Below are 25,461 nucleotides of genomic sequence, written 5' to 3' on the forward strand. Positions count from 1 at the left end.
AACTAACCATGCTATTAACGTTGAGTTTGAGAATCTTATGACTAAGGAATTTGCGATGAGCATGATGGGAGAGTTGAAGTTCTTTCTCGGTTTTCAAGTGAAGCAATTAAGAGGCGGAACCTTCATCAATCAATCTCGTTATATCCAAGACATGATCAAGAGATTCAAAATGCAAGATATCCAGCCAAAGAAGACACCCATGGCCACAAATGGTCAACTTCATCTTGATCCAAATGGTAAAGAAGTGGATCAAAAGGTATATCGCTCCATGATCGGTTCCCTGCTTTACCTTTGTGCATCTAGGCCAGATATTATGTTGAGTGTGTGTATGTGTGCAAGATTTCAATCTGCTCCTAAGGAGAGCCACTATTCGGCAGTGAAAAGGATCCTTCGATATTTGGTTCATACCCCAAACTTAGGCCTGTGGTATCCCAAGGGATCTTCATTTGAGTTAATGGGTTACTCGGATTCGGATTGGGCCGGAGACAAGGTTGATCGCAAGTCCACCTCTGGTTCGTGTCAATTTTTAGGAAGGTCGTTGGTAAGTTGGTCTTCAAAGAAGCAAAATTGTATATCTCTCTCCACAGCCGAAGCCGAGTATATTGCTGCCGGAAGTTGTTGTGCCCAATTATTATGGATGAGGCAAACTTTGATGGATTATGGTGTCAAATGTGACAAAGTGCCTCTGTGGTGTGACAATGTGAGTGCCATCAAGATCGCCGAGAATCCGGTTCAACATAGCAAGACCAAGCATATTGAGATTCGTCATCATTTCATTAGAGATCATGTGGCCAAGGGAAACATTGAGTTACTCCATGTCAACACCGAGAATCAACTTGCAGACATTTTCACCAAGCCTCTTGACGAAGCAAGATTCCGGGAGTTAAGGCATGAGCTAAATATCGTGGATATTAGTAACTTCAGATGAAACTCTTGCTCATACACACATACTCATCTACTATCTTGCTTAGATGTAGGCACATGTCTAGGGGGAGCTAGCTCAACCCATGAGCTATCTTATCCTGGAAGTGCATAAATCAAACTAAATCTTTCACATTAGCCACTTTAGGTGGTACTTGTGCTTCAAAGATGAGTATTGGTCTTGGGCCCAAGGTTCATATCTTCGCGGTGCCATACCAAGTAAACTCAAACATGGTGGCCTTGGCCACCGGCCTCGCTTGAGGATTGTGTCCGTGTTTGTATTGCCTGTGCTTCTTTTTTGTTGTTGTTTTGTTTTGCTCTTTCTACTTCTCTTTTGGTACAAGTGCCCCTCATATTCCCTTTCCATAGCGATAGGTCTTTCCTCGCGGCGTATTCAGAAATATCGACCGAGTGCTTTGTGAAGTAAGGGGTAAGAGTATACACTCAGCCCCCTATTCAAAACAAGTCCACTCATGTCAAGTTCCTGAGTACCCCATGCGCACGGGGCTGTACCGTGTGCACGGGGCCCCCGTGCCCACGGGCTCTGTACCGTGCGCACGGGACCCCCGTGCGCACGGGGGTCTCTTAGTCCGTGCGCACGGGGTCTACGGTTTCTGGCCCTGAAGGTGGGGCATGGGGGTGGCCCGGGCTCCTTTCCACCCATTCGCCCCTCCACTCCTCAGGCAGCCTCCAGCACCGCCGCCGTCGCCTCCCCTCGCCGGAGCTCCTCCGGGCCTCGTCGGGGTTCTTCCTTGGTGGATCGGCATCCAGATGGGGTCCTCTTCCGGTTGGTCCTGCCTCCTTGGTCTTCCTCCTAGGGTTTCTTTCTTTCTCTCTAGCTTTAGGGTTTCTTTGCTCCCTAGATTCGATTGGTCTCTATTGTTGGTAGAAAGATCTCTAGTGCGTAGTTCCTATGGTCTCTCTGCTTCACCCACTCCCGGAGTTCATCCTGGTAGTGGCTGCGGCTGGGAGACCCCGTGTCCACGGAGTGTTTGACCCCCGTGCGCACGGGGCCCCGTGTCCACGGTCCTATACCGTGCGCACGGGACCCCCGTGCCCACGGGGTCTAAACCCACGTGTGCACGGGCTATCCAGAACTTTTGCCTAAGATTTCTGTCTATCCCCTTGCCTTTCTTATTGCACTTGTACTCATTTGTGGTTCGTGCTTTGTGTTGTTGGGTGTTTGCGTGTGTTTCAAACTCCGCTGACAAGAGGTCTGAGCTTCGTCGCAAGCATGGAAAAAGAGGATCAGAGGACTTCACCATTGCTCGTCGTCAGCCGTCTGAAGGCATGGGTCAGGGGTCTGGGTCTGGTCAGGGCCGTGTTCGACGTGCTGCCTCAAAGCGGCCCTTTGTCGAGGCTTCCGACAATTCTGAGGAAGAATATGACTCACAAGATGATGTTTACTACGCCAATCCCTATATTGATGATGAGATAGAATAAGAAGATGATCGTGGTGAGGAAGATGAAGAAGAGGATGAGGAGTCTAGTCCGAAGCAAGCCATTCTGGGCGGGCGTGACCTCCGGAATTTGCCTCTTGTCAAGTGGACCAAGCCAGAGATCTGGGCTGAGAGACAGAGCCATCCGTATGTTGCCGCCACTGGTATGGGAGTGGATCCCCGGTTCAAGAATGAGTTTCAGCAAAGGGTCTATCATGAGCTTCTTATGACCAAGTCCAAGAAGTTTGCCCCTCACAAGCAAGTCAACACTGAGAGTTTGCGCGACAATGACCATCTGTATCCCGGTGTGTACTCCGCTCTTGGACGACTGGGTCTGATTCCGTTTGTCACCTTCAACCATCCCTATAATGAAGATCTAGTGATGCAGTTCTTTGCCACTCTGTACTTCTCCAATGATTCTGCTCGCACACTCACCTGGATGTCCGGAACGCATCAGTGCTCAGCTCCTATGGGAAAGTTCTCCGAGATCATTCCCTATCAGTTCATGGATGAAGAGACCATTTTTGATGAGTTTGGCATTGTTCGGGAAAGTGGGCAGCGCACTAAAGATGAGATTGCCTTTGCTTACAAACAGGAGAAGTCTTTTGTCACTGGGTCAATCAAAGACCTCTTGCCTCTCTATGATACCATGTGCCATATCCTGAGGTATACCCTCACTCCAAAGGCCGGGGATTCCCATAACATTCGGAGCTCCATGCTTGATGTCTTTGTGGATCTTCATCAGAAGAAGAAAGTGGATGTTCTGGACTTCATGTACTACGAGCTGCGTCAGTGTGTTCAAGAGAACAAGTCCTTGATCTATGCTCCTTTCATACAGGCATTGATTGAGACCGTTTGTCCAGCAAAGTACATTGCCAGCTTCAAGACTTTTGTCCCCAAGCGCAACTCCAACTGGACCCCTGCTGCTCCTGCTCCCTATGTGCCTCTCAAGAAGGGGCGCAACCCTAAGCCTGAGGATCGTGCTACCTACACTCCAGGCATGTCCTCTACTGCACGGATCCCTCGTGGTCGGGCCAAGTCCGTTGGATCGGAGGCCATCTTTGCCAAGGGAGAGAAGAAGTCACTGTTCAAGACCTTGAGCAACATGTTCAAGATGTGTCAGTCCATTCAGCATCGTCAGATCAAGGAAATCAACAAGGAGAAGCTTGTTCGGCGTGAGCAGAAGGCAGCAAGGGCTGCTGCTGGTGAGGAGGTTGGTCCAGGTTCAGAGGACGTCGACAGTGAGGCCACTGCTCGGTCTTTCCCAATGGCCGGGTGGCGTTTTGATGATGATGATGATGCCTCGAGTGCTCCTCCTCTTGTCTAATGGGTCTCGTGTCGCCATTTGTCTCCTTTTTGTTGTCTTGATGACAAAGGGGGAGAAGTGGTGTGTGGTGTGCGTTCGTGTGTATGTTGAGATCTCAAGCCTCGTGTTTCTCGCTGTTGGTTGGTTTTAGTTGGCTTGAGATACTCTTATTTACCTTCTGCCTGTGTGGGTGTGAGACTCTAGCTTTATTATTGAACCTTTCCATTATCCTCTTATGCTTATTAGGTCTCACATTATTTGCTCTCCCACACTGTGTCATGAGTTCTAGGCACCGTTATAGGATTATTTTGTTGAAACTCATGACGTTTCTCTAATGATCTTGGTTGAACCTCCTATGAGTGTTCTAGATGCATTCTTGTTTTCGGGCACACTTTTAGGGGGAGCTATCATGATCATTATTTGTTCCATGGCTTTCTATCTATTTATTCTCCTTGCCATGCTCTAACCACGTTGTCATCAATGCACCAAAAAGGGGGAGATTGAAAGTGCTAAGTGGCACTTATGCTTTATTTCGGTGTGATGACAATGTGGTTAGTTGAACTAATATCGGTTGCTAAGGTTTATCTCAGGTTATTGGTTCTAAGTGTCCGCGATGGAGATGTGCGACCCCCCCCATTTCAAAAAGGACAAAGGCGTTGTCTTTCGACGCTTCGAAGGTTTAGTTTTGGTTTGCTTCGAGTCGTAGGAAAGACCGCACTATCAAGAGGGGTCTGTGTGGATAAATGTCGTGTGGGAATGCCATTGCCGAGCCTCACTCTCTTACCCTTCCCACTCCGAGCATCCTAAGGGCCTAGTGTGTATGCTGTGGTACTCAGAAAGTTACAACAGAAAGTTACTGGGTACCCCGTGCGCACTGGGTCTGTTGACCCCCGTGCACACGGGGTACTGCGTAACTCTCTGGGTACCCCGTGCGCACGGGGTCTTTTGACCCCCATGTGCACGGGGTACTGCGTAACTCTCTGGGTACCCCGTGCGCACGGGGTCTTTTGACCCCCGTGCGCACGAGGTGGTGTGATTGTCTCTGAGTACCCCGTGCGCACGGGGCTGACTTAGCCCGTGCGCACGGGGTCCAACGGGCAGAAATCCCCACCAGCCCCTGCTCACTATATAAAGGGCTTTCTTCCTCCTCCAACCCCTAACCCTAATGTCTTGTTGAGCTCCACCATTGCTACACCTCCTTTTGCTCAATACTCTCAATCCCTCCACCCAAACTTGTTGAAACTTTGGGTATTGGGAGAGCAAGACCCGATCTACATCTTGACCAAACCAAATCGCGTTCCCCGCAACATTTCTTCCCATTGACTTGTTACTCTTGGAGCTTGGGCTCCTAGGCGGCTAGAGGTTCCTCCGGAAGCTTCCTTGCTTGTGGTGTGCTCCGGAGAAGTTTGTAAAGGTGTGGTGGTCGCCTTCAAGACCAACCCCGAGTGATTCGAGGCTCATCCGTTGGGGGTGACTCGAAGGAGAATACGGTGAGCCTTCGGTGGCGTTCCGCAAGCTTTGGCTTCGGCACCGCTCCAAACGGAGATTAGCTCTTCCCCAAGGAAGAGTGAACTTCGGGTTAAAATCCGCGTCCTCGTCTCACTTGTGGTTAATCCTTTCCCGCACCTTTCCTTGTTGTTGTATGCTTGTTGACTTGCTAAGTAGTTTGTTGCCTAGCATATTTATCTTGGAGCTTACTTGTCATATAGGTTGCATTCACCTAGTTGCATATCTAGAGAACTCTTTTATCCGCTAAGCTTTAAAATCTACAAGAAAGATTAAAATTTGTAGTCTCCTATTCACCCCCCTCTAGTCGACCGTATCGATCCTTTCACTACGGGTCCATAGTTATTAGCTAGATGGCTTCTTCTCTCTTTTTGGATCTCAATACAATGTTCTCCCCCTCTCTTGTGGAGATCTATTCGATGTAAACTCTTTTTGCGGTGTGTTTGTCGAGATCCGACGAATTGTGGGTTTATGATCCAGTTTATCTATGAATAATATTTGAATCTTCTCTGAATTCTTTTATGTATGATTGAGTTATCTTTGCAAGTCTCTTCGAATTATCATTTTGGTTTGGCCTACTAGATTGATCTTTCTTGCCATGGGAGAAGTGCTTAGCTTTGGGTTCAATCTTGCGGTGTCCTTACCCAGTGACAGAAAGGGTTACAAGGCACGTATTGTATTGTTGCCATCGAGGATAACAAGATGGGGTTTATATCATATTGCTTGAGTTTATCCCTCTACATCATGTCATCTTGCTTAATGCGTTACTCTGTTCTTATGAACTTAATACTCTAGATGCAGGCAGGAGGCGGTCGATGTGTGGAGTAATAGTAGTAGATGCAGGCAGGAGTCGTTCTACTTGTTGCGGACGTGATGCCTATCACTACAAAAAAAATACACTTCCGTGATGATACGTGTTTGTCACAGTAGGTCGCGTTTTTTGTCATGCATGTACATCCATGACAAATTTATGACAGAATCAAGATAGTCATACCTGTGCTGTCGTAGAAGTGTTCGATGACATTACCAAAATTATCATCACGGAAGTGTCCACTTCCATGACGATAAATCGCGCGTCACAGAACTTCTTTCGTCAAGGGTGACCGACACGTGGCATCCACCGTAACGGAATGCTGTTAAGCTATCGGGTCGGGTTTTGGATCCGATAACCCGTTAACAGCCCCGACCAATGGGGATTTTCCACGTGTAAAATCATCATTGGCTGGAGGAAACACGTGTCGGCTCACCGTTGGGACAGATGTCATCCACTCATTGGACAGAAGGCGCCTATGATACGTTGACACATGGCACGGCCCAACAGAGGCCCATTCCTGTGAAAAGGCCAGCCCGTTTGACTTGGTCAAAAGGTGGCGGGCCGGCCCATGGAAAGCCTGTTAATGGCCTGTTCGCATATAGCCCATTTACAGCCCTCTAACCCAAGGCCCGTTATGCCCTATCCGAATTAGGCCTAGTAGCGTCATCTGGGCCATCCAATATGATTCCAGCCCGTTTTCGTTTCTGGCCCATGTATGGCCCATGACGTCTTTCGGCCCATATGAGGCCCGATGTAACTCTTGGCCTATTAACGGCCCGTGGTGAAACTGGCCCGCAATGAACAGTGTATCACTTTACACCCACTAACGGCTCGTGGTGAAACTGACCCATAATGAACAGTATATCACTTTATACCCATTAAGGGCCCGTTATTCAGTTGGGCCGTTTCCAGCAAATGTTATCTCTTGGCCTTCTCAGAGCCCATTTATTCTTGGGCCCATTTCCAGCATTCGTTTACTTATGGCCCGTTACTGTCATTTTCTGCTTGTGGGCCAAATTCAGCCCGTGGTTACATCGGCCTGTTTGTGGTCCGTTAATACGTTGGGCCATTTTCATAGCGTCATCAAATATGGCCTATTAACGATGGCCCGTTATGGTCATACGGCCCGTATAAGGCCCATTGATGATACGGCCCCTAGAAGGCCCATTGTTTCTACGGCCCGTAGAAGGCCCATTGTTTCTACGGCACGTAGAAGGCCCATTGTTTCTACGGCCCGTAGAAGGCCTACTGTTTCTACGACCCGTAGAAGGCCCACTGTTTCTACGACCCGTAGGAGGCCCAGTGTCACTACAGTAAATATTAGCCCATTGTTATTGTGGCCTAGTTTTAAAAAGAACTGCACTGACTACAAGCAAACAAATAAACAAGACAACAAGGAAATAAATAAGCAAGCAACTTATGCTAGGCTATCACGGCTGTTACACATATTACATCCACTGGGCATCAAAGTTCGCCACCAGTGCAAATATAGGGAACAAAGCAGCATATCATATACACTGGTTGTCAAAGTTGGCGAGCAACGCAAATAAACGCCGCAACAAAACAAATCCAGAACTGAAACCACTTCAGAAGATCTCAAGAAACAATATCCTGGGTACCCATAATGCTGGCAAGATGCTTAGCAAGCTTATTAAATTTCTCTTGTTTGGCGCTTAAATCCCCCAATGCTTGCTGTTGCACCAGAAAATATGCATCTGAATTCTGCAGGGACTTCCTCAGTCCTTCATCTTCCTGTCGCAGCACATCTGATCGATGTCTTTCAACTTGAAGTTGAGACTCAAGAAGACGAACTAATTCAGGCAGCGAGTTCGAAGAGCTTGTGCCAGCAGTAGTGGCCAGTACCTCGAACACTACATCAAGACATGACTTTTGGGTTCCCTCACTGTTGTCAAGATAGTTTTTATCAGCTTTCTTGGAGACCAACAGGGATGTCTCACTATCTTGAACCTTATCTGGATTACTTCCTTTACCATTGGATAACACGGTACTGTTCTCCAATATTTTGTCCGCATTCTAAAAGAGAAACAAGCAGACACATCACATGTTTACCATGTTGTATATGAAACTCATTTTGGTAAATGAGTTTAGTAGTAAAGTTGTAAGTGCATCTAGTGCCACCCCTAGTTGGTTTTGGAGTATTGACGACAAAGTTGGTTGAGGGACTAATGCGTTTGTGAGAATTGCAGGATAACACAGGTAGTGTCCCTCATTGATTCGGTTTACCGGAGATGACCCCTAAAAATGTATGAAGACATTGAAGACAATGGTGGTATGAGAAGATATTCATATTGAAGACTATGACTCGAGAAGACATTACGTGAAGACTGTGGAGCGCGAAGACTGTGTGTTTTCGTTGTTTCCGTTTCTTCTTTGTTGAGTCATAGGAACCACCGTACTGTTAAGTGGGGTCCAAGTGAACTAAGTCAGAGTGACTGAAGTGATGCTCAACCCAAATCCTATGTCTTCGAGCGAAGACAATGAGAGCAAATCTTATCCAGAGCTGGATGAGTCAGCTTTGCTTGTAGCCCAAGTAAAGTTGCCGCGTGTGTTTGAAATCTGACCGTTGGAACACGTGTCAGTTCCTTAGTGACCCAGGGTCATTTTGGACAAATCAGGTCGGGTTGCCTAGTGGCTATAAATAGCCCACCCCCTACACCATAAATTGGTGGCTGCTCAGAGTTTGTGCACGGCTTTTGTCGTTTGAGAGCAACCCACCTCGAAGCATTTGAGAGAGAGAAATCCTTGCGAGGACAAAGCCCAAACACCCAGAGCCAAAGAGTGTTAGGTATCACCGAAGTCTTTCTGTCTGTGTGACCTGAACACTTATTACACTTGAGGACTGTGAATCCTCCAGCTGGTTAGGCGTCGCGTTCTGAGCATCCAAGAGTCATTGTGGATTGCCGGTGAACGAAGTCTGTGAAGGTTTGAAAGTCTCCCTTGAAGACTTACCAGAGTGATTGGGCGAGGACTGGGTGTCCTTAGCTCAAGGGGAATAAGGTGAAGACACGGTCTTCTGAGTTAAATCTCAGCCTCCCTAACCAGACGTACAGTTGTCACAGCAACTGGAACTGGTCCAACAAATCATGTGTCTTCAACAAGCATCTGGTTCTATCCCTTCCAACCTTACTTAAGTTTGTCTTCATGAAGTCATTGCTTATCTGTTCATTTGTTTGACTTCATTGCTTGACTATTGTTGTTTATTGGCTTCATACTATCTTCCATCTTGATCCTTACTGCCTAACTGCTATTAGTCCTGTACTCTCATATCATTACATACTTGACTATGGCTTGTTTAGGTTAGTTTATCTTCCGCTGCATATCAATTAGGTTGTTTCTGGAGTTTGTCTTCAAAACTTCCAAGTTTTGAAGACTTTCATAAAAATTGCCTATTCACCCCCTCTCTAGTCGATACTAGCACTTTCAATTGGTATCAGAGCAAGGTACTCCCTTGTTCTGTGTGATTCGATTTAACCACCTGGAGTTTCAGCTATGTCGACTGCAGGGATAATCAAGGTCTCGGCTGCTTGCCCCGTGTTCGATGGAACTGAATATCCCTACTGGAAGAATAAGATGCGCATGCATCTTGAAGCCATTGATGTTGACCTCTGCTATGTCGTCAAGAATGGCATTCCCAAAACTGGTGAAGGTGTCACCCCCACTGATGTCAAGAAGTTCATTCAACTGGACTCTACTGCGAAGAACATCATCTGTGGTCATCTGACCAAAGGACAGTATGGTCGTGTGAGTGCTCTAGAAACGTCGAAGCCAGTCTGGGACTGGCTATCCAAGGTCAATGAAGGCGTTTCAACCCAGAGAGATCAAAGAATCAGTGTTCTCCGCAACCTCTTCAACCGCTTCAAGAGAAACGACAATGAGAATGTCCAACTCACATTTGATCGCCTCACTGATATCACAAATGAACTTCAAGCTCTTGGCGCAACTGAGATTACCAAGCATGACGTCAAGACACTGCTGAGATCACTTGACAGCTCCTTTGACACTCTTGCCCTCATGATACAAGAATGTCCTGACTTCAAGACACTCGATCCATCTGATATACTCGAGAGGCTCAACACACATGAGTTCCAGCTATCTGAGAAAAGAGATATCTATGGTCCAAGCTATGGCCGAACTCGTGCTTTGAAGGCAAAAGTTGTTTCCTCATCTGAAGAAGAATCTGACTGCAGTTCTGAAGATCCTGAAGACATTGGAAGGGAACTTGCTATGCTTGTGAAGAAGTTCCAGAAATTCACAAAGAAGAAAGGCTTCAGAAAGTCTTCACGATCTAGCTCAAGGAATGATGAAGCTACCACACATGATCACAAGAAGAGAACCTGCCACAAGTGCAAGAAACCTGGTCACTACATATCTGAGTGTCCACAGTGGGACAATGAGAAGAATAAGAAGAAAAGCAAGGAATATGATTCCGATGACAAGAAGAAGAAGAAATCCTCAAAGTCTTCTAAGTCTTCTTCCAAGTCTTCATCATACAAGAAGAGCTCATCTGGCAAGGCTCGTGCTTTTGTTGGCAAGGAAATGGATTCAGAGGAGGAGTCTGCTTCCGAGGAGGCGGAGGTGGAGTCTGGAGAGGAGTCTGACCCTGTCATTGCAAGTCTGGCTCTAGCCACTGCCTATGTTGCCAAGTCCATCTTCAACACCGAAGACAATGACTTCCACACCAACGCTGAAGCTAATGACGAAGACGATCCTACTCCCACCTACTGCTTCATGGCACGCGGTGCCAAGGTAAAATCACGCGATTCTTACTTTCAAACTTCAAGTGAAGATGACTCTGATTGTGAATCCAAACCCAGCTACAAAACACTTGCTAAACTTGCAACTGAACAACAAAAGGCTATGGAACATACTCAAAAACTGTTAGACAAAAGCGATGACCTGTTGGACGCTGAAATGACACGTTCACAGTCCTTAGTTGATGACATAAAAAATCTTCATGCTAAGTACCAAGAACTTGAAGGTCGTCATGAATCGCTCTCAACAACGTATGAAAGGCTCTCCTATGATTATCTTCAAAGGAAACAAGAGCTTGAGAAATTGAGAGCGGCTCATGAAGATCTTCAAAAGGTGAATGAGTTGCTTCGCGCTCAACAGATCAGTTCTGCTCAGGAAGGATTTGAACCACCATGTCTAAAATGCATTGAGCGTGATAACGCTACATCTGGTGCTGAATGTTCCACTGCTGCTACTGTTTCATTGTCTTCACCTAATGATGTGGTCACTAACCCCTCTGCGGAGGATACCACTGCTGTTGTTGATGAAAATGCTATGTTGAAGACATTGCTTGAAACAGGGATGTACAAAAGTTTGAAGGGACATCAGACTCTCTGCGATGTCCTCAAAAAGCAGATTCTGAACCGAAACCCTAGGAAAGAGGGTGTTGGGTTCGAGAGGAAAATGAACGTTGATGGCTCATACTGGAAGCCTGAGCAGTACCCCAAAACCACATGGGTTGCTGCAAAGGAACCTTCAGTAGATCCATCTACTTATCTGGCTTTACCTGTGCTAATCCTATTATCATTGATGAATCCTTTGATGCAAACTATAAGCTGTTCAAAAATCAGAATGGTGAAGTGTTTGCCAGGTACATTGGCACTAACTGTAGGAATGGACCACCTATGAAGAAGATCTGGGTACCTAAGCGGTACATTGAGAATCTTCCTGTGAATGTCGTCATGACACCACCTAGGAAGAAGACAAACCCCAGACCTGTGGCTTCATATGGCCCAAAGGCTTCATACAGATACATGACTCACATGAGTCACCCTAACGCCAATGTTTTGCAGGGAAATCATGCTCAGACTTATGAATATGAGTGTGTATCTTCAAACCGCTATGTTCATAGGACTAAGAACTTTTCTGCTTATTCATATGAGTATCATTCATCTCCTGCAAGACTATTTGCTAGGGCTTCAAAGCCAAAATTCTCAAATGCTGCACTTAGACTCATCGCTTCTAAGCCCCCATTGAAAATGTGGGTGGCAAAGAAGAACTAACTCTCTTTTGCAGAAAATGGTCTCCAGCCAGCAATCAATGGCGTCCGATACTATTGCTGGGGACCTAAAACTCACTGAGGACGCACGTTAACATGTCATTCTATATGCTTCACATCTGAATTTTTCATCAGTCTATGTCCTAACTTTGATATAAGCTGTGACTGTCCCTATATGTATCAAATGCATATGCTTCACAACACTTGTGTGAAGCCTATCCTCCTAACTGCACTGTAGGGTACATCACCAAAAGCTTCAGAATGGATTATGGACAGTGGATGCACAAATCATATGACTGGTGATCGAAGTCTTCTCATGGACTCAACCTTACGTCCATCCGACAAGAGTCACATCACATTTGCTGACACTAGTAAAAGCAAAGTATTGGGTCTAGGTAGAGTTGCAATCTCAAAGGATCAACACATGGATAAAGTGATGCTCGTTGAATCCCTTGGTTTCAACTTAATGTCTGTCTCAATGCTTTGTGACTTGAACATGATTGTGATATTTGGCAAATATCGTTGCCTTGTACTAATGGAATCTGACAAATCTCTAGTCTTTGAAGGGTATCGAAAAGATGATCTGTACATGGTAGATTTCTCAGCAGGTCCACAGCTTGCCGTTTGTCTTCTCACAAAAGCTTTAGAATGCTGGCTCTGGCATCGAAGGCTGGGACATGCTGGCATGAGAAACTTACACTCACTCGTCAAGAAGAAGCATGTCATTGGCATCGAAGATGTCAAGTTCAACAAGGATCATCTGTGTGGTGCCTGTGAAGCTGGAAAGATGATAAGGGCAAAGCACCCATCGAAGACAATCATGACAACATCTCAACCCTTCGAGCTGTTACACATGGACTTATTTGGACCTACTCACTACTCCACCCTTCAACAACTGCCTGTCTCTATGGTTTCGTCATTGTTGATGACTACTCAAGATACACATGGGTCCATATAATTCTTTACAAGACTGAAGTGCAAGATGTCTTCAGGCGCTTCGCAACTCGAGCAATGAACAACTATGGTGTGAAGATCAAGCACATTAGAAGTGACAATGGCACTGAATTCAAGAACACTGGACTTGATCTGTATCTGGATACAATGGGAATCACTCATGAGTTCTCTGCTCCACACACACCTCAGCAAAATGGCATTGTTGAGCGCAAGAACAGAACCCTCATTGAGATGGCTCGAACAATGCTAGATGAGTACAAGACACCAAGAAAGTTCTGGCCCGAAGCAATTGATACAGCATGTCACATCATCAACCGTGTGTACGTTCATAAGCTTCTGAACAAAACATCATATGAGCTACTTACTGGCAAGAAGCCAAATGTCAGTTACTTCAGAGTATTTGGAGCAAGATGCTGGATAAAGGATCCCCATCACAAGTCAAAATTTGCACCTAAGGCTCACGAAGGCTTCATGCTTGGCTATGGAAAGGATTCACACTCCTACAAAGTCTTCAACCTTTATCTCTACAAGATCGTTGGAACTGTGGATGTGAAATTTGATGAAACCAATGGTTTACAGAGAGAGATCCTGCCAAGTACACTGGATGAAACTCCTTCAAATGAGGCAATCAAGCTGATGGGAACTGGTGAAATTATGCCCTCTGAAGCACAACCTGAAGAGGAACTTATCATCTCCGCATCAAATCAACCTGAAGACAATGCTCAGTCCGAAGAAAATCCTACCAATGATGACAATGATCAGCCAGAGCAAAATCTTCGACCTGCTCATCCTCGTGTTGCAAATGAAGTTCAAATAGAGAAGATAATTGACAGCATCAATGCACCTGGTCCACTCACTCGTTCAAGAGCAACACAGCTAGCAAACTTCTGTGGGCACTTTTCATTTGTGTCAATATCAGAACCCAAGAAAGTTGCTGAAGCTTTTATGGAACCTGAATGGATTCAGGCCATGCAAGAAGAACTTCAACAGTTCAAACTGAATAATGTATGGGAACTTGTCAAGCGACCTGATCCTCGCAAGCATAACATTATTGGAACGAAATGGATATATCGAAACAAGCAAGATGAGCATGGTCTAGTCGTCAGAAACAAAGCACGTCTTGTGGCTCAAGGGTATACCCAAGTGGAAGGAATTGACTTCGATGAAACATTCGCTCCTGTTGCTAGGCTTGAAGCTATTCGCATACTGCTAGCCTACGCGAATCATCACAATATCTTGCTATATCAAATGGATGTGAAGAGTGCATTTCTCAATGGCAAGATTGAAGAGGAAGTATAGGTCGCACAACCACCCGGTTTTGAAGATCCAAAACATCCTGATATGGTGTACAAGCTAAACAAGGCACTGTATGGCCTCAAACAAGCCCCTCGCGCCTGGTATGATACAATCAAAGACTTCCTGAAGAGCAAAGGCTTCAAACCTGGATCCCTCGATCCCACTCTCTTCACGAAAACATATGATGGTGAACTGTTTGTGTGCCAAATATATGTGGATGACATAATCTTCGGATGCACCAACCAGAAGTACAGTGATGAGTTCGGGTACATCATGCAAGAGCAATATCAAATGTCCATGATGGGTGAGCTGAAGTTCTTCCTTGGTCTTCAAATTCGTCAGCAGAGGAATGGCATCTTCATATCTCAAGAAAAATACCTCAAAGATTGCCTGAAGAAGTTTGGAATGGAAGACTGCAAAGGCTACACGACGCCAATGCTAGCCAAGCACCATCTTGGTCCCGACGACAATGGTAAAGAGTTCGATCAAAAGGTATACCGCTCCATGATTGGTTCTTTGCTTTATTTATGTGCATCTAGGCCAGATATTATGCTTAGTGTTTGCATGTGTGCTCGGTACCAAGCGGCACCAAAGGAATCGCATCACTTAGCTGTGAAGCGAATTCTTAGATATTTGGCTTACACTCCAACACTCGGATTATGGTATCCCAAGGGCTCAAGATTCGATTTGGTTGGATTCTCGGATGCTGATTATGCTGGTGACAAGGTGGATCGCAAGTCTACATCTGGCACATGCCATTTTCTTGGCCGATCACTTGTCTGTTGGTCTTCGAAGAAGCAGAACTGTGTATCACTCTCAACTGCTGAATCTGAATACATTGCTGCTGGATCCTGTTGTGCTCAGCTTCTATGGATGAAGCAAACTCTCAAGGACTATGGCATCAACCTGAAACAAGTACCTCTCTTCTGCGACAACGAGAGTGCCATCAAGATAGCCAACAATCCAGTCCAACACTCGAAGACAAAGCACATTGAAATTCGTCATCACTTTCTCAGAGATCATGTTATGAAGAAAGATATCGACATCATTCACGTCAACACTGATGAGCAACTATAGATATCTTCACAAAGCCCTTGGATGACAAAAGGTTTTGCAAGTTACGGTGTGAGCTAAATATCTTAGAATCCTCTAATGTCCTATGATCAGGCACACATCCTAACACTTATGCATGTTGATGACTTAGATGTGCAACACACAAAGTAAGGTATATCTTCAATCAATGAAGATTTACACTCTGAGTGTGAATACATTAACATGGAATTTGACTTCGGAGCGCCACGAAAATTTGTGCGCCGTGTCTGGGTCTAATATTTCCTATACGGTGGGTAACGCCACCACCAACTTTTCTTGTTTGAAGTGTTTCACTCAAGGCGTTATATTGCAATGACTTCGCATTTGGTTTGTCTTCAGTTTCAATTTGTCTTCATGACTTTCTGCACTATGATGATTTGATTGCTTTTTGATATATATATATATATATACTAGTGTTCTGTCCTCTACAGCTTTCACTTATAGCTATGTCTTCAAGATTGGATCTTTTGAACTAAATGAATGTGATTGGACCCTAACCTCTCTATGCTTACTATCTCAAATCTATCTGTCCAAATCATATGCATTCTGTTGAAACTGTCGAATGTCTTCTCTGCGTCCTAGTCAGCAGAAGGCAAAGAGACAAACATTAAATATGTTCTTAATGTATTATCTTTACTGTTGAAATCCGGAGAAGCCGGAACAACTCTCCGACATGCCTGGCGGGCGTGGGAACGTGGGACAACCCTGAGGGTGTTGCATGTTCGCCACGTGCCCCTCAGATGTGAACCGCCAGGGGCACCAGCGTAATTGCGCTGTGTCTCTCACCTACTTATAAATACCTGTCCCCCTGCGGTAAAGAAATACTTCCTCCACCTCTCCACCTCTGTCAAAACCCTAGCGCCACCGCTAGCTCGAGACGACGCCGGCGACGAAGTGCTTAGCTACCGCGACTTCTCCAACGCCGTCCTCACGCCGGCCGCGGACATCGTCCTCTCCGCCGTCGCCGTAGGTGTCCTCCGTCACCAAGTTAGGGCACGGTGGGCTGAACTGCTCGGTCTCCTATTCTTCTCCATCTAGCAGTTCTTCGTGCGGTAATTATAACTCTATTTTTACCACCTTTTTGATCTTCAAGATCCATCCTGTTTACCAAAAGTTGTTTCTGTCTATTCAAAGCTAGATCCATTCCGTCTGCTTCTCATACTGCTTAGTCGATTCGCTTAGATTTCTACTAGTTTGATTCCTCACTTGTACTTATTTACGGATTGGTACAAATCTAGAACCAACTCATCTGTATAAGTGAATGTCTTCGCAACATGAGGTCAATGTCTTCAAACTGATTTATCTTCAAAATCTTCTAAGAATGCATATGACCTCTTCCCCTTCCCTTGCATCTCTAATGCTGTCACAAGTACATGTCCGTGGGAGAATCCCTTGGTTCTCATAGTCTGCATTTGTTTGCAGAATACTTACAACATCAGTTGAATTCTCCTGAAGCCAGTTCCTGCTTGACCAGCAAGCGCAAATCTCTGAAGCCTTTGAACGTACTGAAGCCTTTCAGCTTGAAGTTCATGGCAACAGAGAAATCAGCAAGGAAGGGTGGCAGACAGCGCAGAGGAGGCACATCTAAAGATCTGCTTGATGACTTAGCAGAACTGTACAAGACAGATCCTGAAGAAAATTATCATCAGAGGAAGACGCGAATCCAATGGATTCGACGCTATTGGGCTGAGGAGTGGTTCAAGTACAGATTTGTGACAAAGGAATATGCAGAGAAAAATGCCATCAAGAAACCTTGGGGTGATATCCTGTATCGAGGGCTTCAACCCAAGAGCCGAGCTGAAGCCATTGAACAAGGCTTCTATCCATGCATGGTCCGTGGGCCACAACCAGCGAACGCAGATCCCACTTCACTACTATGGTGTCGTGATGATTCACTCTTCAAGCACAACTATCAGTTTGCTATGGCTTCGGCCAAAGAGAACAAGAAGACCTTGGGTTTGGACTTCAATCCAGGTCCCTCTGCTCCCCGTGCTGATGGCTCCCGAGAAGCTAATCCCAATGTCATTGGCCCCTATGCCAATCTTGACGGCCTCATCACCTATATCATGGTCCAAGGCGCCAGAGTAGATCATTCTGACGATGGTGCTGACTCTGATGAAGCCCCTGCTCCTCCTCCTCCAAAGCCGCAGAAGCAAAAGAAGTCAAAGGCTTCAACCTCAGCTGCAAAGCCACCTCCGAAGACTTTGCGTGCGAAGCCACTGGCCACTGCACCTCTTGAATCTAGTGTGCAATCTGAAGATCTGTCCCGTGTCTCCAGGAGAACGGACAAGAAAAAGCAGCTTGTTAGACCATTTGATCAGCGAGCTTTGACTCCTGCCGCCATTCTGCGTGAAGAACCCATTGATCTATCAAGTGATGAAGATCTTGTGGATGATGCCCTTGAGCAGCTGATCAATAGCAAAGAATAAGCAGAAATCTTCAGCAACCTGCCTCTCTTTGATGTGGCCATCATTCACAATTTCATTGATGAGTGGTTCGACACCCCCAACATCAGTTTTGAAGATTTACAGCTCCCAGTAGGCCTCAGTGTCGCCTTCAATGGCGCCGTTGCTTCTGAGCTAGCTCTTGCTCAGCGCATCGTTGAGCTCAAAAACAAGATTGATTTTGAGAAGGCTCAATTCGAGAAGCATGTGGCCAATCTGAGTGTTCAAGACGTCCGCAACTTCAAGGTCATGCTCCATGAGCTCAAAGAAGCTTTTCTGCAGAAACGCCAAGAAGCTCAGGGCTCTCGAGAACGCATGAAGCTTTTGGCTGATAAGTGTGTGCTTGCCTACAATGAGGCTGAGAAGCCCAAGTCCCTTGGCCATCCAGGCATTGACCCCAGGATGGCTGCAAAGAGGAAGAAGAAGCACCTTGCTGAACAACCTGAGCCATCACGCCAAGAAGCCCCTCGCATTATCTTCCCGAGCAGCATGACCGGCTCGAAGCCAAAGGTCACCACAACCGCTTCAGAACAGAAGAAGACAAAGGCTGCCGAGGCTGATGCGAGAAAGAGAAAGCATGCTGAAGCCTCTGATGCCGCTCCCTCCAAGAAGAAGCGCAAGACCAAGAAGACTAGGGCTGCTTCCACAGAGCCCTTAGTCGTTGAACCCATTTCCGTTGTTCGCCCTGTATCAGTACATCAAGAAAGAAGGATGGTTGTCCATGAGCCTGCTACCACAGAGGCTCCTGAGACTGAAGATATTCCAGCAGCTGAACCCAACACTGCTGAAGACATTGGTCAAGATGACAATGTGAATGATGATGAAGTTCTTCCTCAGATTGAACATCAAGTGGTATCATCGCCTGTTCGTACGAATAGCAAAATCATTAGCATTGGTCGTCCATTGACGCCAATTGCTCAGGATGCTTCGTGGGCTGATCACCCACAACAACACCAAGACTCCCCCAGTACTTCCCAACAACAACAATAACGAGCTACACCCCCAGTGCAAGAAGAGGATGAAGACTTTCAGGCTCAGCCAAGTCCATCTCCTAACTTGAAGCCAGCGCTTCGCAGGCTTCGAAGAGGACAAAGGCCTGAAGTCCCTCTGTCGAGCGTTCCTGAAGGAGATGTGCAACGTTCACCTGTTGCACGACAAGTATTCTCTGAACCAGCTCCTATAGTGAACATCTCCATGTCTGAAGCACATGCTGCTAAAGACATTCCGGCTGCATCAGCCAAAGAAAAAGAAGAAGAAGTACGTGTACCAACTCCCCCTGCTATTGAAGAAGAAGAAGTTCGTGTACCAACACCCCCTGTGATTGAAGAAGAAGCCGTTCATGATCTGAATGTGCCTGTGCCCGGTCCTCCTGCTCGTCAAGAGGAGGTTGAAAATGTTGAGGCTGCCACCACCAATGCCAATGAAGCCAATGACGTGGTCATGGCTGATGCCAATGTGGAACCTGCACCAACTGGTGTGCCTGAAGCAAGTGTGGGCATGGAACCTGCAACCAATGAGGTTGCCGCCCCTGAAGCAAATGAAAATGCTGCACCTGATGCCAATGAGGAGGCTGCACCTGACGCAAATATGACAATTGCTCCTGAAGCACCTGTTGTGCAGCCTGAACCCTCTGACGTTGCCCCTGCTCCCGTTCCGCCTCCAAGGCCTCACACTATTGAGCAAGCATACGATCACGGTCAGCTTGTCACTGTCCGATGGCCTGTTCTGGTGCCTCCGCCTGCTGCCTCCGGCCCCCAATTTGACTATCATGTTGAGCATCGGCCTCAGGTCCAGAAGCCAAAGTCAAGGTTGCCGAGGTTTCCAGGTACTGCCAACTCCCCCGGGTCCTTCAATGCAAATGGTTTCAAGAGCCACAATACCTTCTTTGACAGCGCCAAGAATCCCTACTCCAAGCCAAGGATTTCATCAGATCGGTTCTGGAGCTATCAGCAGAGAAGCTATTACTCATGCGTGCTGTATGATCAAGGGCGCATTTTCCCTCATATGCGTCTTGACACTGAAGCCATTGCTGGACTGCCGTGCTTGGAAGAAGCACTTGACTGCTTTCGCGATGCTGGTCTGCTTCATTTTGTGACAGACAAGGAACATTGGAATGAAGAGCTATTGCTTCAATTCTATGCCACTGCACATTCGCGGCTACAACAGAGACATCAAGACCTGGGTTGTCGAGTGGATGACTGGCAATGTTCATCATGAAGCCAAAGCTATGGACATCATCGAGCTTACTGGGCTAGCCACTCCTGGAGAACTGTATGAGCCTTGCTACACCGCAATGCTGTGGAGAGCATCTTTCATAAGCCAGAACCCAACATGAGCCAGATGCTGAGTATGATGAAGCCCTTGCCATCTGATGCTGAGTACCCCACACATTTCTTTGTTGAAGACCTTGAGTATCTGCCTCGCACTATATATCATATCATCAGGCGAACTCTATTGCCAGTCAAGGGACACTCATCATCGGCCAAGCTTGAAGGAGCCATGAAGACTTTGGTCTTCTATATTCTTAATGGCATCAGCTTCAACACTCAGGAATTCTTCATCAGGCAACTTGCTGCTTCCGGCTCTGACCTGTTTGGTCTAAAGTTTTATGCTCCCTGGGTCATGCGCCTCATCAAGCGACACTCATCTGTCAATTATCAGCCCTCTGCTCGCAATCACATCATATTTCTGCCCGAGGTTGATATGTCAGTTGATGCTGTATACTCTGACCCTACCAAGATGCCACTTTGTCTTCAGAACATTGAACACCAAAGCTTCACTCAGCCTATTGAAGGTGTTCATGCAGCAACAAGATTCTGTCCACTTGCTGGTAACACCCGTCTGCCTCACAGAGTGCCAACTGAAGCTACTGAAAGCACAATTGCGCAAAGGCCTCGGAAGCGTTCTCGTGTTCTTAATGACCGAGAGCTTCTTGTGGCTCTTCATCAGAAGCAGGATAAACATCATTTCTGGCTCAAGCGCCAAATGCAAAGCCTCTTGGTGGATGTCAATCGCATTCGCAACCTTGCCACCAAGAATGCATTTGTTGCTCATGAAACTTGCCGAAGATCATGGAAGAGTTTGACCCTGCTCAGTGCTGAAGCTGATCTTCAAGATGATGGCTTCAATGAAAGATTCCAGTTTGACTCCACTCCTCCAAGGACTGCTACCCTGCATCGAACTCCATCTCTTGAAGACTCTGAATATTCCTCTTCCGCGGCAATAGTTAATGCCAGAGTGATCGATGATGAAGATGATGCTACTTCACCACCTCCAACTACTACTGCGCGCATCGACACTGCACCAAGCTCGTCTGCACCGCCAACCAACGACGACAACCCTGCTGCTTCACCTACTCATGATGACGAGTAGATGCTCTATGTCTTCAAACCTTTTTGGTCATTACTGACAAAAGGGGGAGAAGCGTATGAGTTGATAGTCTTCAAGCGGGTTCATATGGGCGGTTGCATTATATTTTGCTGCGTGCTTACAACTCTTGCATTTTGAAACATTTGGTTCTTTGAGTTGTAACACCTAAACTTGATGGTCGTCTGCTACTTCTGCTACTTATTTGCTTTGCGATGATAAATTCCGCATGTGCGATGATAACTTCCGCACTTAGATCATTCTGCAGATGTCCATTTTTCATTATGCATGTCATTCTTATTGCTATATCATTTCATGCATGATAAATTATCTTCATAAGTTGAAGTGGATCTCCACAAGTACAACCTGCCATGTGCATTTGCATTCCAAAAGCAAATTACTTATATGCACATCTTCAGGGGGAGCCCTTGCAACTTATGAAGACAAATTCCTATCCTTACAATTTCACATACTTTATCCCCATTGAAAACTTCAACCAGTTTGTCATCAATCACCAAAAAGGGGGAGATTGTAAGTGCATCTAGTGCCACCCCTAGTTGGTTTTGTAGTATTGACGACAAAGTTGGTTGAGGGACTAATGCGTTTGTGAGAATTGCAGGATAACACAGGTAGTGTCCCTCATTGATTCGGTTTACCTACCGGAGATGACCCCTAAAAATGTATGAAGACATTGAAGACAATGGTGGTATGAGAAGATATTCATATTGAAGACTATGACTCGAGAAGACATTACGTGAAGACTGTGGAGCGCGGAGACTGTGTGTTTTCGTTGTTTCCGTTTCTTCTTTGTTGAGTCATAGGAACCACCGTACTGTTAAGTGGGGTCCAAGTGAACTAAGTCAGAGTGACTGAAGTGATGCTCAACCCAAATCCTATGTCTTCGAGCGAAGACAATGAGAGCAAATCTTATCCAAAGCTGGATGAGTCAGCTTTGCTTGTAGCCCAAGTAAAGTTGCCGCGTGTGTTTGAAATCTGACCGTTGGAACACGTGTCAGTTCCTTAGTGACCTAGGGTAATTTTGGACAAATCAGGTCGGGTTGCCTAGTGGCTATAAATAGCCCACCCCCTACACCATAAATTGGTGGCTGCTCAGAGTTTGTGCACGGCTTTTGTCGTTTGAGAGCAACCCACCTCGAAGCATTTGAGAGAGAGAGAAATCCTTGCGAGGACAAAGCCCAAACACCCAGAGCCAAAGAGTGTTAGGCATCACTGAAGTCTTTCTGTCTGTGTGACCTGGAGACTTATTACACTTGAGGACTGTGAATCCTCCAGCTGGTTAGGCGTCGCGTTCTGAGCATCCAAGAGTCATTGTGGATTGCCGGTGAACGAAGTCTGTGAAGGTTTGGAAGTCTCCCTTTAAGACTTACTAGAGTGATTGGGCGAGGACTGGGTGTCCTTAGCTCAAGGGGAATAAGGTGAAGACACAGTCTTCTGAGTTAAATCTCAGCCTCCCTAACCAGATGTACAGTTGTCACAGCAACTGGAACTAGTCCAACAAATCCTGTGTCTTCAACAAGCATCTGGTTCTATCCCTTCCAACCTTACTTATGTTTGTCTTCATGAAGTCATTGCTTATCTATTCATCTGTTTGACTTCATTGCTTGACTACTGTTGTTGATTGGCTTCATACTATCTTCCATCTTGATCCTTATTGCCTAACTGCTATTAGTCCTATACTCTCATATCATTACATACTTGACTATGGCTTGTTTAGGTTAGTTTATCTTCCGCTGCATATCAATTAGGTTGTTTGTGGTGTTTGTCTTCGAAACTTCCAAGTTTTGAAGACTTTCAGAAAAATCGCCTATTCACCCCCCTCTAGTCGATACTAGCACTTTCAAAAGTGGACAGGATAACAGCATGAAACAAACATATATCTATGTGCCATTGTCACTTTATGGTCTATATAATTCTAGTTTTTGTTGCCAATTCAAGATAGAGACACAGTTCAAATAATATTTGTTCAAGACAAAGCAGAATGGACAGAATATAAGTGTGGGTAACTATAGAGCAGTATCAACACTTGTAATGTGCATGACATGAGAACATAACTGTTTATTCAATTGAAACTGAAATCAACATAGAGCAGGTTACAACAGCAAACCAGTTAAAGAAACAGGTTGAAAACATACTTGTTGCGCCATTGGAGTTTCAATTCCATCCTTCAAATTTGAAAATAGTTGGTATGATTAAATACAGTAATGCAAGAGCAAAGGAGTATGAACCATAGCTACAGAACCTGACCTGAGAACAATCCTTCTTCTCCTTTAAGCGTTGAGTTGGGATTCAGAGTGGTGGTCCTCGTGCTTTGGGCACTGCAGTTCCCTTACTAACCGCTCGTGTTTGGGTGCTCTGTGGTGGAGACGGTGCCGTGTCAACTGAAACTGGGTTACTATCTGCCGGGGTTGGGGTTGAAAGGGGTGTAGCTGGTTCTTTGTCCAACTGGGTAGGGGTACTATCTGCGAGAGTCTGGGTTATGTGTGGTGGATCTGGTCCTTGGGCAAGTACAACTGTGGTTCTATCTGCATCAACTGGTAGCACTATCTTTTCTGAAGACCGTGTTGTTACTCCCTTAGATACTGCCATCACGCTCTCCAATTCAAATGGCTGATAAACAAGAAAAGTAATTGAATGTATAGACATTGTATGATAGACAGGTGCAATGGATAGTGGGGAATAAAACAGGGCATGAAATAATTCATATTTATGTTGTCTAACCAAACACGATAGCATGGCACAATTTCACATATATGATGGCTAACTAAACAGGATAGCATGACACAATTTCACATTATGATGGCTAACTAAAAAATATGGAAAGACATAGTTCAAAATATGAGACTATGTAAACAGGATGACATGACATAACTATATAATGTGTTTATTAAATAGGGTGGCATGCCATAATTCCCATACATTCATGGATAGAATGCCATAATTCTAAATATGATGACTGTAAACACTAAACAAGATGAGATGATATAACTATATGATGTCTTTATTAAATGGGTTGCCATGCCATAATTCAGATAGATGATGTGTATGTACTATGTAAACATGATGGCATGATATAATTCAAATATATGATTTATATAGTAAGCAAGTAAGCAGATGGCAATCTATATATGATGTAAAAACTAAGCAATGCAAGACAACATGCATGACATGGGTAATATAACCCTGCCAAGTTTGAGCATAGACCTCAGGGGGGAAATAGGACTGGTCATCAGTCTCTGAATCCTCCTCCGAGGAGCTCCCTGTAGCCAGCAAGATGTCTGCTTCAGCAGGTAGCATTGTCTGCTTTGAATACCTTGTTTTCACTCCAGATACTTCCATCACCGCTTCAAATGGCTGATGCACAGGAAGAGTAGTTGAATATACAAACATTGTCGACAAATGGAACACGTAATACAAAAAAACGATAGCATGATATAATTCACATACATGATGATTGGCTAAACAGCATGGCATTGCATAATTCACATATATAATGCCTTCGCAACAAGATAGCATTGTATAATTCACATATATAATGTCTTGCAACAAGATGGCAATGCATAATTCACATATATGATAATTAGACACTGAATAGGTGGCATTCACACAAAGCATGTCTAAACTAATCAAATGGCATAGCAATGCGAGACACCATACGCACGATATGAGCAACATAACCCTGCCAAGTTAGAGCATACACCTCGGGGGGGGGGGGAAATAGGACTGGTCATCTGTCTCTGAATCCTCCTCCGAGGAGCTATCCGTAACCAGTGAGATATGCGCTTCGTCAGATAGCATAGTCTGCTCAGAAGACCTTGTTTTCACTCCAGAATTTGCCACCACCGTGTCAAATGGCTAATGCACACGAAGAGCAGTTGAATGTACTAACATTGTTGACGAATGTAATATGTAACAAAAAAAGATGGCCTGATATAATTTACATATAAGATGACTAGCTAAGCAGGATGTCATTGCAAAATTCACATATATGATGCCTGGCTAAACAAGGTGGCATTGCATAATTCACATAAATGATGAATAAACTAAACAGATGGCATTCGTACAAAGGATGTCTAAACTAAGCAGATGACATATTTGATGTATAAAGTAAGCAATGCAAGACACCATATGCATCATATAACCAACATCAGCATGCCAAGTTAGAGCGAAGACCTCAGGGGGTAAATAGGAGTTATCTTCTCCTTCTGAATCCCCCTCAGAACAGATATCTTCCTCTCGATTACAATCCGAAATGCGTGGAGGGGGGGCTGCCT

Source organism: Triticum dicoccoides, chromosome 3B (assembly GCF_002162155.2).
Source record: "Triticum dicoccoides isolate Atlit2015 ecotype Zavitan chromosome 3B, WEW_v2.0, whole genome shotgun sequence".
Classification (NCBI taxonomy): domain Eukaryota; kingdom Viridiplantae; phylum Streptophyta; class Magnoliopsida; order Poales; family Poaceae; genus Triticum; species Triticum dicoccoides.